Source organism: Pongo abelii, chromosome 17 (assembly GCF_028885655.2).
Source record: "Pongo abelii isolate AG06213 chromosome 17, NHGRI_mPonAbe1-v2.0_pri, whole genome shotgun sequence".
NCBI lineage: Eukaryota > Metazoa > Chordata > Mammalia > Primates > Hominidae > Pongo > Pongo abelii.
This window is the reverse complement of record NC_072002.2, coordinates 50225993-50242763: the sequence shown is the minus strand read 5'-3', so window position 1 is coordinate 50242763 and position 16771 is coordinate 50225993. Positions and strand designations below refer to the sequence as shown.

The 16771-nt window shown below is 43.0% G+C and overlaps 1 protein-coding gene and 1 long non-coding RNA gene across 2 annotated transcripts in view; both read left to right on the top strand.

The window, feature by feature from the left end:
* The window catches only part of LOC129051666 (uncharacterized), a 38023-nt gene extending 24533 nt beyond the window's left edge, over positions 1-13490 (top strand). Inside the window, exons 2-3 of the long non-coding RNA XR_008516096.2 lie at positions 10475-10609; positions 12614-13490. This is a non-coding gene — a long non-coding RNA (uncharacterized LOC129051666). The remainder of the gene's footprint in view (positions 1-10474; positions 10610-12613) is intronic.
* LOC129051651 (uncharacterized) overlaps positions 1-16771 on the top strand; it is a 67994-nt gene that overhangs the window by 45218 nt on the left and 6005 nt on the right. The gene's annotated exons all lie outside the window — the stretch shown is intronic.

The following is a 16771-nucleotide window of genomic DNA, read 5'->3' as shown; positions in this document are numbered from 1 at the left end:
CTGTACCTATTTGCAACCGTGTGGATGAATCTCACAAGAATGATGAGTGAAAGAAACCAGAAACAAAACATCACTTACTATATGTGTTCATTAACATAAAGTTCAAAGATAGATTAAAAAAAAAGTCAAGGGTTACAGAATAGTTACTGGAGGGGAGGGACAATTAGGGGCAGGTAATATTCTGCTTCTTGATTGAGTGCTGGTGTTCTGGTTCTCTTCATGATGATTTGTGAAGTTTTCTGCATGTATGTTATACTTCAATAAAAATTATTTTTTTAACTAAAATTTTTTCACCAAATTCCAAATGCCAGGGAATGGGGAGGTGACCTTTTCTCTTTTATGGACCTTTGGGAAGGAGACCCATAAAGTTAAGGAAATTCTCAATTCATTGCACAACTGTCATTCTTCTCTTCTTTAGGACGTATAAAACCATTGTGCCAATGCAGATCAGAACATAGATGTTTAGTATTTGCATTTCCTTATGCACTTTGAATATTGCATCAGGAACTACTTTACTTCCAGGTAGGGGAATCAAGTCCTTGAAATTGGCTCCTGGTGGACACCTGTTTTCCAGAGGGATTGTCATTCTTTCCTGTGTGCTGATTGTCAGTTAGGGCACATATGTCAGGTTCTATAGTCAGTAAACTTGTTTCAGGTACGGAAATCTGCCTGGAAGAGCAATTTCAAACTTACTACAGTCAGAGTGTCAGCAAAAGCTTGGAAGATTCCTCCAAGGTGGTAGCATACATCCACAGCTCCACCTGCCAGGAATTAAGCTGGGAATGTGGGAATGTTGATCTCTGTACCCTGAGTGAGCTTGGCATTCTGTAGCATTGCTTTCACCTAATTGCAATCTCAAGGCTAGACCATCAGGCTGAGTTGATGAGGACATTCACTTTGTGACACAGTCTTTGCTTTCCTGGGACCCTCAGGAGGAGAAATGTGGCCTACTTGAAGAATAGGAAACTGGCACTTCTCAACATGCCACTTATTTTTATCTTAACAACTCTGTGAACCAGGTAAGCTTCTCCTTTCAGTGTTAGAAGCTTCTGAAAGCCAAATGTAGGGATTTAAACGTGTCTATAGGGCTTTACAGTATGCATTTTTATATCTGCTAATTCCTGGCTCCATTTTATACCCCTACCCTTGTTTCATTCCTTCTTTCTCACCTACTTTTTATGTGTCTTGATGTAGTTTATGTGTATTTTCAGATTTGGCTTCCAAGGGTGTGCTAGAACCTTTGCACTTGTTAAGTATTTAGGAATTTTGTGTGCCCCTTCTTTAACAGTTGATAGTTTGAAATCAGCCATACTGGGAATACCTACACTATGGATATAGGCAAATGCTACAAAACAGATCTTCCCCTGCCTCAAGGGAGCCTGTTTACCAGCCCACCCTTGTTAATATCTTTTCTAGAAAAGGTGGAATCCAAATGTGTTTTTAAAAGGTTTAATGAAATTACCTACTTATTTAGATGCTGTATATTATTTAAAATCTTTCCCTTATTCTTAAGAGTAATGGCACTGTTTTGGGTCCAAAAATGTTTCAAGGGGAGTAGATCTATGAGATTGTTTTTATTGATAGCAAAGCAAAAATAAGATTAATCTAAAATGTGCTATCTAGTCAACTTGGCTGTAGTGCAACTATTCTGCAAAGGTGTATATTTACATCTGTTGATATGATGAAAGCTGTTTACATTTCTGTTTGTCACATTTTAAGTTGTGTTCTGGAAGAGCTAAGATTCTGGTAAATCTAGCAGTATTGGAAGCAAGTTAGTATCAAGTTCAGTGTGTGATGGCTGCTAAGGGACCATTCAATGCAAATTAGAAGTAATAATAGCTCTGGTTTAAAAGGGCAAAGAATTAGGGCTGGGAAGGGAAATGACTCCCTACAGAGAACAAGGGCTTTGCGCTGACAAATGTGAATGCTTGGTTCACAGCTCTTCTCTCTGCTCTGTCAGGGGACAGAGAGCCAAGGAGGGGTGGGGACAGAGCAAGGGTGAGGAAAGCCACAGAGGAAAGCTGCAGTAGCTGCCAGCAGGAGTTCAGGCTGCTCTGCTATCAGACAAAGCTTAGAAAGTGGTTTACATTGGAATAAGTGCAGACAACTAATAGAAAGCACGTTTATTATTGAGAGTTGACTGCCCAGCAATCTAAAACTTCTACAGCACAGAAGAGAAGAGAAGGAGGTCCCTGCTGGTAAAATGCCAATCCTTGAGCCACAAACAACACAGAAGGCAGCTGGAAAGTGCCCCAAACCTGAAGCACCCCCAGAAGCATTGCAGCAGGATGGCTTGGTTCACTGACCACAGGAAGTGCTAGCAAGGACTATGCACTTACTGCCAGGCACCTGACTGTGCTAACAAACTCTTCACTTTGCTTTAGCCACTTAATTCTCACAGCAGATGGGGAAACTGAATCACAGAGTGGTGCCCAGGGTGACTGCCCAAGGTACTGAGGACTAAACTCTGATTTTTATCTTGCCCAAATTCCTATCTATCTAAGGGGTCTGGGGAGTCATGCCATACAAATAATAAATTCTCATCAGATGGGTTTTATTTAACCCTGTATATGGTAACTTACTTTCCAATTTGACTCTGGCATAACATTATGAGACAAGGAAGAAAATCAAATACTTTACCCCAAAACATGTTTCTTGGAATGGCCCTGCGAAGCTGTCCTTTATGGGGGAAAATTCACATCTGTAAAGAATCTATTAACATAGCTAGATCTCTTTCTTCCAGACCCTCCCAATCCTAAAGAGATTAACTAATACCTGAGTAGAAAACATTTGTCATCTATTGTCTCTAAGGGCAACCACTGTAACACTTCAAAGAACTTTGGCCTCCACAGTCTTTTATCTTGACCTGAACATTCCCTTTCTATGGATCCCAGGTCTTTGGACAAACTCAACCAATTGTCAACAGAAAATGTTTAAATTCACCTATAGCCTGGAAGCCCCCACTTTGAGTTGTGCCACCTTTCTGGACCAAACCAATGCATTTCTTAAATGTATTTGATTCTGTCTCATGCCTCTGTAAAATGTATAAAACCAAGCTGCACCCCGACCACCTTGGAGACATGTTCTCAGGACCTCCTGAGGGCTGTTTCATGGGCCATGGTCACTCACATTTGGCTCAGAATAAATCTCTTCAAATATTTTACAGTTTGACTCTTTGTTGACAGTATCCAGTAAATAGGAGAAGAAGCCAGGATTTGAGTCTTTGCTCCCTACTGCTCAGATTAAAAAGAAGGAAGTATTTGTATTGATGAGAGTGGTCTGAGTTGCCAGTGATCAGGGGATGGACAATGGGTGCCTGAGGAATGAGTATGTAAGTAGTATGAGAACAGTCAAAGAGAGGCCAGTGGCAGAGGCAGATTTGAGGACGAGACAGGAGACCCACAGCCTTGAACCAGAGGGAGACAAAACCCACCTAGAAATCCTAGAAAAGCTGTCATCTACCAGCTAAATTATCCCATATTTCAGGCTATCGCTGAGCCTCTGTCCTGTTCTAGGCAGCCACAGTTGTGGGATTTGTGGGGTTAGGTCAGTAGTAAAAGTTCCAGCCAAGGCTTACTCACTTCTTCCCTTTAGTAGCTCAGCAACATCATCATGTTCTGAGCGAGCCCACGCCAATTCAGGACAGTTTTCTAAAAAGGACCATGCTGAGGTGCATGGTGGATTATCATCGTGTAGGAGAACTCCATCGAAGCAGGGGATGGGGACAGAAATTCAGAGTCCTTGGGACAGTCAGGAGCAAGCCCAAACACTAAGCTAGACTTCAAGGAGAAAATGGAAATCTTTGTGTAAATGGAACAAGGTGAAAGTGGAAAATTTGGTTGGATGAGCAAGTGTTGGTTCTACCACATGCACTCCATGTGTTCATCTCTGAAGACTGCTACTGCTTAGCAAAGAATACCAGGCACTGTGCTCCTCACTGGCTGATATAAATTTTTGTGGATTACTGGTCACGTAATGATGAATCAAATCACCACACAAACATATTGGGGACCTTGTTGAATTTGTGGAATTCTTAGCTGCCACTGGACAGAGCCTTGACTTCTGCAGGTGGCTTTGGAGTTTCCAGATCCAGCAGCACTAAAGGCAAGCTCTGGCTTCTGAGAAGTGAGCAAGATATCCTGGAGCTGGAGGGTAGCAACATCCTCCTGGGGCACCCATGTCTTCTCTGAACAGTTTTGTCTTTTTAAAACAGTTTTGAGATATAATTACATGCCATAATATTTACTTGTTTGTTTTTTGTTTTGTTTTCTTTTTGTTTTTTGAGATGGAGTCTTGCTCTGTCACCAGGCTGGAGTGCAGTGGCATGATCTTGGCTCACTGCAACCTCTGCCTCCTGGGTTCAAGTGATTCTTCTGCCTCAGCTTCCTGAGTAGCTGGGACAGGTGTGCACCACCATGCCCAGCTAATTTTTGTGTTTTTAGTAGAGACAGGGTTTCACCATGTTGGCCAGGATGGTCTCAATCTCTTGACCTCATGATCAGCCCACCTCGGCCTCCCAAAGTGCTGGGATTACATGTGTGAGCCACCATGCCCGGCCCATTCACCTGTTTTAAGTGTACAATGCAATGATTTTTAGTATATTTAAAGAGTTGTAAATATACTACACAATCTAATTGTAGAACATTTCCATCACCCCAAAAAGAAATCTCTTGCCCATTTACATTGACACCCCAATTTTACCCCCAAGACCTAGGCAGCTACTACTATATTTTCTGTGAACAGTTTTATATGCTGATGAAACAGAAGATGTTTTGCAAACACAGCTTCTGCCCTGCACCTGGAGTGAAGAAAAACACAGATAACTTAACTATTTTTGCATAAGCTGATGTTCCCAGAAAAGAAAAAATGTATTAGGCTTAACAAGTTTCATGTATTAAAAGATACAATCACCTAATGCTTATCATCTTTTAATATATATTCTGTGAAAGATTAGTGAAACTCATTAACTGACTTGAAGGTCCAAACTTTTACATTGCTAGATAATTGTAGAGCTGCCTTTGAGAAAGTAGAAGAAATGCCTAGATTTTTTATTTGCTTACCATTTTCTTGTCCTCTGAAATTCCATGTCATTGATTTAACTTGTACCCTTGGGTGCTGCTCAGAATATGAGCTGCTATTACACAGCAGACTTCATGAGAAAGTTGGCCCAACGTTTGAACTCCTCAGAACCTCCCAGATATACTTGAATCTTATTTCCTGTAGTATTAGATGGTTGAATGTGGACCACTCTGTCTCCTTTCTCTGCAGGACCCTCTCCTCCTGCAATTCTCATCTTTCCCTTCTGTATTGTCAAGTTTCCCCTGTCTACTGGACCATTTGTGTCAGATGCCAGCTTGCTGCAATTTCTTCCATTTACAAAAGCCCTCTCTTTGATAGGGCTTCTCCTCCAAATACTGCCCATTATCTCTGATTCCCTTTTCAGAAAATTATCTGATGAAATAAGATAGCTGTCTAAGGTAGCTGTCCCCATATCTTTAATTCCCTCTAGGCAGGGCTTTGCATCTGTCACTCCACCAAAACAGGCCACAGCATTGCTGCCAGTGACCACATGTGGCCAGTCCAACAGTTAATCCTCAGCCTTCCATGGTTTATCAGTTGTATTTGACATGTTGATCACTCTTTCCTTCCTGAAGTACTTTTTCCCCTGGCCTCTGGAACAGCACTGTCTCTTGGCTCAGCTGCCTCACTACTGTTCCTCTTCATTTTGCCGTATTGGCTACCACTCATCATTATCAACCACTACAGGGTGGAGATTTCCAATGCTTTATTCTATACTTCTCTTCTCCTCTGCCTGGAACACCCTCCAGGTTATCTCATAGAGGCTGGTGGGAACTTTAAATACTCCCTATGCTGACTTCCAAATTTGTATCTCCAAGCCTATCCCAACTCTCTTAAAACGAAGGGAGTTCAAGAGAGTTGTTTATGGAGATGCTGGAAATGTTAGATCGTCTGTCCTTGGACTGTTTCTCTTCTCTCTCTGCACTCTCTCCCTTAGTGGTCTTATCCAGTCCCATGGTTTTATTTTTTAAAAGTTCAGCTTATCCTTTTTTTTTCTTTTATGGATCGTGCACTTGGCATTGCATCTAAAAACTCGACACTAAACCCAAGGTCACATATATTTCATCTTATATTTTCTTCTATAAGTTTTATGGCTTTATATTTAACATTTCAGTCCATAATCCATTTTGAGTTGCTTTTTTGTGAAAAGTGTAGAGTTCTATGTCTGTTTCACTTTTTGTATACGGACATCCAGTTGTTTCAGCACCATTTGTTGAAAAGACGATTCTTTCTGTACTTAATTTGTCTTTACCAAAGATCGGTTGACTACATTATGTAGATCTATTTCTGGGCTCAATTTTTCTCCCATATCTCATGGCTCTCAATATCATTTAGATGCTGACAGCTGTTCACTTTATACACTTTATACATCTTGTCTGGCCTTCTTCTCTGAAGTCCACTGCCTCCCTGCTGTTACCACTGAATGCCTAACAGACACCTCAAACTGAACGTGTCCAAACTAGTGTGATCTCCTTCTCCCCCACCCAGCCTGCTCCTCCTCCCATCTCAGTTAATGGCGATTCCATCTTTCCTGGTGCTCAGGGGAAAAAAAACTTGACTTCTCTCATTCTCACACTTCTCATCAAATCAGGAAATTCTGTTGGTTCTACTCCAAAATACATCAAGAATTGACTACTTCTCACCATCTCCATGGCTACCTTGCTGGTCCAAGCCCCCGTCACCCCTGGCCTGGCTCACTCACAGCCTTCTGACTGGTCTGTCAGCCTCTGCCTTTGCTTCACTGTAGTCTGCTGTCCATAGAGCAGCTAGAGGGGTCCTATTAAAAGCCAGATGATAGATCACTTTCCTGCCCACTTCCTACAGTGTCTTCTCTTGAATTCAGAGTAAGTTTCTGAGACCTTAGAGTAGCCTCTCTGGCCTTTCTCACTTGCCCTCCCCACTCACCTCTGCAAGCTCACCTCTCACTGCTTGCCCCTGTCCACTCAGCCCCAGCCACCCTGGCCTCCTGCCTGTTCTTTGGACATCATGCATAAGTCCCTGCTCAGGGCCTTGTACCAGCTCCCTCTGCCTGGTACCTTCCCCAAGACCCAAGATATCTGCAGGGTCTGCTTCCTCACCCTCTTCAAGTCTTTGCTGAAATGTCGCTTTCTCTGACCAGTCCATTTAAATTCCCCATGCCACTGGCACCCTTCACCCTCTTACCTTGGTCAGTCCCCTCTCCCCTCTCCTCTAACATGTGATTTATTTATTTGTAAGTTCCATGAGGGCAGGAGTTTTATGTCTTCGTGGTATTCTCAGTGCCTCCAGCTGTGCCTGCTTCATCCTGGGTTATTGATACATGTTTGCAGAGTGAATGAATGATTGGCAGAAAAGGTGACTGACAGGTCGTTCCCTGGTTGACTGTCTGCATATGCAGCACACTTGTTGTGTGGGGGGATAGGAACCTATGAGAGCGGTGTAGTAAGGAGAGGGCCACCTGCAGTGGAGCAGCCTACAGGCCTGCCCTTCACTGTGGCCAAAATGGTGATGGCTCCCTGGCTTAAGTGTCATTGAGTCACTGGCTGAGCTAGGAATGTGGGGTGTGGGAACTGCTGGGGGCTGGAGCTGGGGTAGTGGAGAAGGCTGAGTAGGGCAGGTCTGCCATGTTCCCGGGTGAGGGAAGGGAGTGATGGTGTGGTTCCTGCAGGCCTCTGAGGAAGCCTGTCTCACCCCTTGACACAACAGCATTTGGGTGCCCCCTTCCCCACAGGACATCAACAGCTAGCAGGGTTGACCTTGAGGCATTGGGCAAGGGAGGCCGCTTGTTCAGCTCCTTCTTGCCCATTCTTCTGCCTGCCTCCCTGCACCACCCCTGCTGAGGAGTGGAGACCCAGAGGAGGGAAGGCGGGAAGGGGGAGCCGGCCCTCCAAGCAGACCCCTCTGCACTCCTGACCCCTGGCTCCTCTGGCCAGACGGGCGAGGAAGAGGAAACCTTGCTGGATGTGAGGTCAAGGCTGTGACATGGTAGGGTCCAAGCTCTATCAGAATGTCATTGAGGGAGGAGGTAAAAGAGCAATCCTACTGAGTGTGACTGGAGGCAGAGGTTGTAGGAAATAACAACGTGTTACATTAGTTAAATAAAGCAACTAAGGGAAAATAAACGTTTTAAGGACTGAATTTGCAAATCCAAATCCATGAAGACCAACAAAGAGTCATTACCTTTGCTTCATGAGACAGCTTTATTCACGATAGCAAGCAAAACAGGCCAGGTGCGGTGGCTCATTCCTGTAATCCCAACACTCTGAGTGGCCGAGGTGGGCGGATCACTTGAGGTCAGGAGTTCAAGACCAACATGGTGAAACCCCATCTCTACTAAAAATACAAAAAATTAGCTGGGCATGTGATGGGTGCCTGCAGTCCCAACTACTGGGGAGGCAGAGGAGGGGTGAATCTCTTGAATGCAGGAGACAGAGGTTGCAGTGAGCCAAGATTGTGCCACTGTACTCTAGCCTGGGTGACAGAGTGAGACCCTGTCTCAAAAAAATAAATAAATAATAAAAAGAGATAGCAAGTAAAACAAAATCTAATATACCAGGCTAGTTTGAATAGGGAAACACCTTGAGAAGCCACAGGTCCTTGTGTCAGCCCCATGCTGTTTTGCTTCCACAGGGACAGTCTCAGTCATAACTAGAGAGATGGCACTTGGCCTGAGTTCCCATCTCATCAAAGTATGCTGGTGAACCCTAGGTCACATAACCACATAACCCAATGAAATTACATCTTTCATTTTGGAGCTGAAAGATATAGTTCAATTCTTCATGACATGCAAGATGAGCCAGGCTCAGAGAGGTGGATGGCTTGTTCAGGATCACACAGCAAGTTGAGGGTTGTAATAGAAAGAATAATGGCCCCCAAAAATGTCCACATATGAATCCCCAGCACCTGTATATTCCCTTATATGGCAAAAGGATCTTGAAATGACAGGCGGGTGGCTAATCCTGGAGTATCCAGGTATAATCCCAAGTGTCATGTAAGAGGGAAGCAGGGGAGTCAGTGTCAAGGAGGGAATGTGACAATGGAAGCAGAGATCAGAGTGACACAGTCATGAGCTAAGGAAGCAGGTGGCTTCCAGAAACTGAAAAAATGTCAGGATTACTCTGCCCTGAAGAGTCTGATAAGCTCTAGACTGAGGAACAGCCTCCTCTGCTGGCAGGGTGAAGGGAGAAATCTGTGACTATGTTTCTCACAATCTGAACTTTCACTGTGGACCTCTGGAAAACAACCACCCAAATAGACAATGAAAAGTGGCACTTCACAGGCAGAGGTAGGTCAGTGTGAGTCCAGCCAGAAAACGCTCATGCTTTTCCAAAGAGGTGATCTTCAGAGAGGGGCAGATTGCAGAATTATGAATACAAAATTGGTTATGAAAGTATTTATATAGAATGAGAAGAAAAACCTACCCAAATGGCAAATTTTTAAAAGCTGAAAAATACCTTAAATAGCACTAAATCTAGGAAAATAGCCTATTATTTTAATTAAGTCATAGCTTCTAAGTTTTCCCCTATTTTTTTGGCTGCATACTCTTTGATTATCAGATTCTATAGACAGAATAGAAAGATAATACTTTCTATTTAACGTATTTTTAATTAGCATATTTTCCTTTACAAGAATGATAACAATTTATTTCACCTGGAACCACCAGACTTCATCAGAACAAGATGTTTCAAATATGTTAAAATGTGATCTGATGTGTTGGGATATAAAACATGCAGCTCCCACATAGACGTACTTGGTGTTGGTAGTATTTTCCAAGTCATGTCACATAAACGCAGAAATTCTGACAAAGTTTATTTCACCAAAAATGGGAAGAGTGTGGTGCATTTATAATTGTATAAGCTTCATTATCGAAACTATTACTGACAAGGAAGAACTTTCATTCTGAATAGGGTTGATGAGATCTGAATTTTCTGCTTATAATTTTACTCATCTTGATGATTCAAGGAATTTTCCACAGATCAGCTTCTGCCTCTGTGCATTTCAAACCTGTTTCTCCTCCTACCCACATACTTCTGTTGCTGGGGGCCCCAAGATATGTTCATGTTACAATCCGACCACTGGCCCTCAACGCTCAGGGGCAGGCCAGGGGAGTTGGCTCAGAGGATGGCAGGACATTCCTGGAAGATGTTCTTGCATCAGGGCAGCTGGCAGTAACTGCATATGGAAGTGACTGCAAACCATGTAGAAGATCTCACTAAACCCAAACTACATGTGTCCCCAACTTTATTTCTCTTACTGCATCCCCTAAATGCTTGTGACCATTCCATCATTACCTGGCCTTCAGGTGATGTGACATAGATAGGGAAGGCTGGTGTAGAGTTAGGCAGTGTCTTACTCAATTGCGGTTAAAATATCTTACTTTTAGAAAGCTTATGGAAATTTATGACTGTGTTTCCAGGGTCTAGGAAGTGACCTGTACAGGCAAGGGACCTGAAACTAGAGCTTCAAGCCCTACTTAGGTCAGCCACAAGGCATCTTCTATGTACAGCATTAACCTACCTCCAGCTCCTTTCCTGCAGATCTACTTCTAGAGGTAGGTTGACCTTGAGACCCGAGGAAGTGGGGACTTGGTTTACATTCAAATAGCCAAAAGGCCATTTGGAATGTTTTCCCCGCAACGAGGGGCAGTGTCTCCAAAACTCAAGCTTCCACCATTTGGGAGACAGAAAACTAATTGAAACTCTTACAAGTTTTTTCAGTATCTGCTCATTACGATCAAAAAATTATTTTTCCCCCAGTACAAGCCATTTCCCTTCTTATATCTTCAAGAACACCTTGCCGATATTTTAGTTATCTGGTGTTACTCACTAAGTGAGTGTTTTGTAAACTGGGGTCCACACATTCTTGTGTGTGTGTGTGTGTGTGTGTGTGTTTTGGGACAGGGTCTCTCTGTCACCCTGGCTGGAGTGCAGTGGCACAATCACGGCTGACTGCATCCTCAACCTCCTGGGCTCAAGCGATCCTCCTGCTTCAGTCTTCAGAATAGTTGAGACCACACCCTGGCTAATTTTTAAACATTTCTGTAGAGAAGAGATCTCCCTATGTTGTTCGGGCTGGTTTCGATCTCCTGAGCTCAAGTGATACTCCTGCCTTGGCCTCCCAAAGTACTAGAATTACAGGCTTGAGCCATCACACCCGGCCCACACATTCTTTAAGATAATTCTAAAATGTTATACTGAGTAAAATGCTACAGGTACTCTGAAGAGGTTTGGAAGTTTCTTTTAAAACTAAACATACAATTATCTTACAACCTAGCATTCTCACTCTTAGAATTTTTTTTCCCAGAGAAATGAAAACTTACATTCAAACAAAAATCTGTCCACAGATGCTCATAGCAGCTCTATAATACCCCAGATCTGGAAACAACCCAGATGTGCTTCCCTGAGTAAATGGTTAAAGACACTGCAGTACATCCATGCCCACCATGGAATTCTGCTCAGCAGTCAAAGGAGCAAACAGTGATGCAACAATCTGGGTGGATGTTAAGGGAATTATGCTGAGTACAAACAGCCAGTCCTAAAAGGTTGCATACTGTACGATTCCATAGATATAACATTTTTTAAATGACAAAACTATAGGGATGGAGAATATAGAGTGATTGCCAGGGGCTTGAGGTGTGTGTGTGGCACATGAGGGAGGGGTGTGTGGCTAAAGAAGGGCAGCTCCAGGCATCCTTGTGGTGATGGAATTGGTCTGTACCTTGACTGTGGTGGTGGATATGTGAACCTACACATGTGATAAAAGTGCATAGAACTAAACACAAAATAACACACAAAAATAAATACAAACAAGTGAGTGCATGTAAAATCTGATTACAATGAGTGGATTGTATCAATGTCAATTTCCTGTTTGTGATGTTACTATAATTTTTACAAGATGTTACCATTGGGGAAACTGGGTGAAGGGTACATGGGATCTCTGTATTATTTCTTCCAATGGCATGTGAATCCACAATTATCTCAATAAGTTTAATTTTTAAAAAAAGGTTCATGGATATTTTGATAGCATAAAAAGATGAGTGTCGGTATATTCGAGATGCCCTGGGTGACCCCTTGATAGCTTTATAACCTAGTTCCCCTGCTGGACATCAGTACCTTCTTGCGCAACAGTGTTTATTGCCAGACATTTTGCACCAAACATAACAACTACTAGTCAAGAACTGAGTCAAAGGACAGGTCCCCCAATGAGAGCAGGCCAAATGTCAGGTGCTGGTACAAACCAAGGAAGATTTTGCAAGGCAGAACTGAGAAAAATTCTTATGGATCCCCATTGTTGATTTTATTATTATAATGCTACTTAAATATGCAAAAGCTCATATACAGCTATAAAGCCAAAAAACTTCTAAACTGAATATAATAAAAACTACAAAACCAATAAAATTCAAATTAGTGGCATTAATCTAATGTGATGAATGATGCTGGTGTGCTGAAACTAAATTGCTGATCACAAAGAAGAGATTATACTGACACTGTTTCAGAGCTTTCCTGCCATCTCCATTCTGAACTGTGTTTCTTTACTTACAACTTGAACTTTCTAGGGATCCAGGGAGCAAGTAACAAAAGGCCTCGGATCTCCCAGCACAAATATAACAAGAACCGGTTGTTCTCTACCTTAGCAACATGCATCTTACTTGGATACAGCTCTGACCAACTTGGCCATCTAGTCTCCTGGCCTTTCCAAAGACGTATATGTCTGTTGCAGGTGTGAGAGAGACTGCTTCTGCAAGCTGTCCCCTTATGAAATGACAACGAAGAATCTGACAGTTATAGCAAGATGGAAAGATGATGAAAAGCAGATGCAGAAACTAAATATTTTAGCAATTGACAGGAAAAGGCACAGTGCTGCTGAGAAAATCACAGTATGACTGCAGAGCACAATAAATAATATTTATGGTAATGACCCTGAGCAATAAATGAAAGGCTAAATTATGTTGAGAATCTCATGTTTAGAAAGGCTAGGCAGTCCTGTTTGGACCCTTGTATGTTTTTGAGTTTTGGTTCTTCAGTGTGCACACTTCAGTTATCTCAAAACCTGTGCATTTGTGGACATTTCTTCCCAAGAGAGAGAAGGATGGCTTTGCATCTGTGTATGTGTTTTGTGTGTGTGTGTGTGTGTGTGTGTGTGTGTGTGTGTGTGTGTGTGTGTGGTGGGTTGGCGGAAAGGAGACTGAATTCTATGACATTCAGAACCAATGGCCTCGTATTAAGGCTGCTGATAATTGTCCCCTACTTCAGGATTTTGAGACAGCATATCCGACCTTCCGAGCTTTCATCTTCACACCTCTTTGCGCCTCTTATGACAGATAATTATGGTTGAGTGTGAGCGTCAACAGGAAAGCAGATCTCTTATCTTCACGTTGGGCACTTAAATGAGCATTTTAAGGCAAATTATTAATAACTGTGCTCAAGAAAATGATATCAGCGAAAACTTCTGAGATATTGAATTGTATTATGTGTGCAGAAGAAAAAGGCTATTTCAATGATAAATAGGAGAATTTGTATGAAGTAATTAAATATTAATTTGTCCAACAAATATTTGTTACATACCTCAATATCCAAGATATCTTATTAGAGACCACAGCGTACACAAAGGCATACATGATTCAATTCCTAATCAAACAGAGCTTTACAACCCTGGAGTTTAAGAAACATTTATTGTTTACAAAGACCTGCAGTATTTTTAAAAAAGTCAAAAATGTAGGACAAGGTTAACACTTGAGGAGGTAAGAAGTGGGGTGTCTTTTGAGAAGGGACTCCTGCGTTGCCCTCGGAAGGGTGGACAGTGTGGTGAAGGGCAGGAATGGGGAAGGGGAAGTGCCCCAAGGAGGAGAGGGTGTGGGCAGAGTCGTGGGGAAGAGAGGCAAGCAAGCAGTTAATTCTTCCGGACTGTGAAATACGCATCGGGGAGCATGGCAGAGACCAGGTGCTTTTAAGTAAGGCGTCTTAAATGCTGGGCTAAGGATTCAGCTTTATTCTTTGGGAAGTGGGGTAACTAATAGGTGACATGAGGGGAGACGGTGAGAAGTGAAGCCTGATTAGGAGACCACTGCAGGGGTCCAGCTAGAGGGCCTGAGAGGGGAAGTGGCAATTTAAAAATAGTATCGGGGATTCTGACAAGGCTGTGTCAAGCGAATTCTGGAGGAAGGTGAGCCCGCGAGTTACATTGTCATGATTACCTGGCCTCCTGCAATGTGTTTGATAAGGATGTACAGGTTACAGCAGTGAAGGGGTCCCAGCCTCCAAGATAACCTTCTCTCTGTCCAGAGGGGCTTCCCCACCTTTAATATTCTGAAAGTAATTCACTAAATCTATTTTATATGCAGGCTGATATTTTGTAATTTTGAACTGATCCTACACTCATATGGTTTCATAAGATGTGCCTTGGATCTCCAAGAGGGTAAGCCACACCTGCTGGGAGTCCCAAACTTATCACCAGAATTGGTCAGGATCTTTCCCACTTGCTAAGAGTGTGCTTGGCATACAGTATTTGTACAGCAAATGCAAAAGTTTATAACCATGATTTCTATGAAAGGCCTACCTCAAGTCAGACCCTCACTGATTGGTCTGTTCATTCAGCCAAGCATGCCAAACCCCTGCAACATGCAAGGAGCTATGCCACCTCTGTGACTGCCAGCCAGGTAACCATCCCTTCTCTGAAATCTGCTCTCAGAAGAGTGTGGGCACATCCTGGGTTTGCCTCACTGGCAAGTTCATCCTTTGAGAGACAGAGGGGGTGATGGGTTCATCTACTGAGTGGGATCTAGATGACCACCAGAGAGGAGTAGATGCAAGGTCATTTCTGTGGGGATCCTAAGGGGTAAGCCATCGTGTCATCACAAAATGTGTCATCATGAAGGAAACAGGATTGCTGGTTGTCTTGATCCATTTGAGCTGCTATATAAAAGTCCCATAGACTTATAAACAACAGAAATTTATTTCTCACAATTCTGGAGGCTGGGAAGATCAAGGTGCCAGCAGATCTGGTGTCTGGTGAGGATCCGTTTCCTGCCTTGCAGATAGCCACTTTCTCATTGTGTCCTCATGTGGCTGAGAGAGAAAGAGAGAGAGGGATTCTCTCTCATGTCTCTTCATAAGGGCACTAGTTCCATTCATAGAGGCTCCACCTTTATGACCTAATTACCTCCCAAAGGCCCCACCTTCTAATATCATCACATGGGTAAAAATCCTAACGATTTTAACGTATGAATGTTCAGTTCATTACACTGGTACATGCGGCAGCAACAGCAGCTGCTACTCTTGGAGTGCTCTGTGAATTACACCTCATTCTCCTCATGGTCACCCTGTCAGTCCTGCACTGTTACTCCCATTTTACAGATGTAGAAACTTGTTTTCAGAGAAATTATGTAATATTCCCCAGGTGACATAGTTCCTAAACTGGATTAGAAAAAATTGGCTCCAAAACTTAGGGCCTGGTACAGCCCACACACAAGCTTAACCTCTTTTCTGTCCCTTTGGATGTGAAATAGGATTGCATTTGGCCGCAGGTAGCAGAACCTGACCATGGCCCAAACGGTGAGGCATTTACTACCTTATGTCCAGTGCTTAGCACAATGCCTGTTATGTTTGTTAAATGAATACAGAGTAATTTCCTTAAATAATAATTCTGCTAATATTTTGCATCAATATAACATTTTATTGTTAGTGTTCATTGCTGGTAGTTTCTAGAAGTACCAGCATTCTCATTTCAGAGGTAACAGAGAAGACCCTATGCTGTTTTACCTATGAAGATGACTCTGTCCAGAGGCCAGGACGGGTTTTAATGCACCCATTTTGCAGAGGAGAAAACTGAGGCTTAGGAATTTGAATGACTTATCTAAAGCCACAGGGTGAGAACATTGCAGTGTAGAATTCAAAAGCTGTTTTTCTGATTTTGAGGTCAGTACCACTTCTCCATTGCTATACGCTCTTCTCCAAATAACATGGTGGAATCTAAGGTGCTTATTGTTTCTCTTCCCATTAGCAGTATTTATTTATTTATTTTTTTGCTGAGACTGGTTCTGGCTCTGTCATCTAGGCTGGAGTACAGTGGTGTGATCTCAGCTCACTGCAATCTCTGTCTCCTGGGCTCAAGCGATCCTCCCACCCCAGCCTCCCAAGTAGCTGGGATTACAGGTGTGCACTACCACACCCAGTAAATTTTTGTATTTTTTTGTAGAGACAGGGTTTTGCCATGTTGTCCAGGCTGGTCTCAAACTCCTGGACTCAAAACAATCCGCCAGCCTCGGCCTCCTAAAGTGCTGGGATTATAGGCATGAGCCACCGTTACTGGCCTATTTATTCTTTGTTTTCGGAGGCAGGGTCTCACCCTGTTGCCCAGGCTGAAGTGCAGTGGCATGATCACAGCTCATTACAGCCTCGACCTCCTGGGCTCAAGCGATCCTCCTGCCTTGGCCTTCCATGGTGCTGGGGTTATAGGTGTGAGCCATCCTCATTAGCATTCTTTAAAAAATATGTGTAGACATTTTATTAAGGAGGTGTTTTATTGAACAAAATAAGTGAATGTGGCTTGTTGAGGAGTGGGGATGGTTTGCAGTAGCTCCTGCCCTTCCCTTCCCTCCCCTGCCTTCCTCTCCCCTCTCCATGTGTTCTTGGGCCTGCTTTGGAAAGCATCTGTGAGGCCACGTACTGAAGGCAAGGAGAGAAAACGTATTAGGTTCTCTAATATGATAATAATA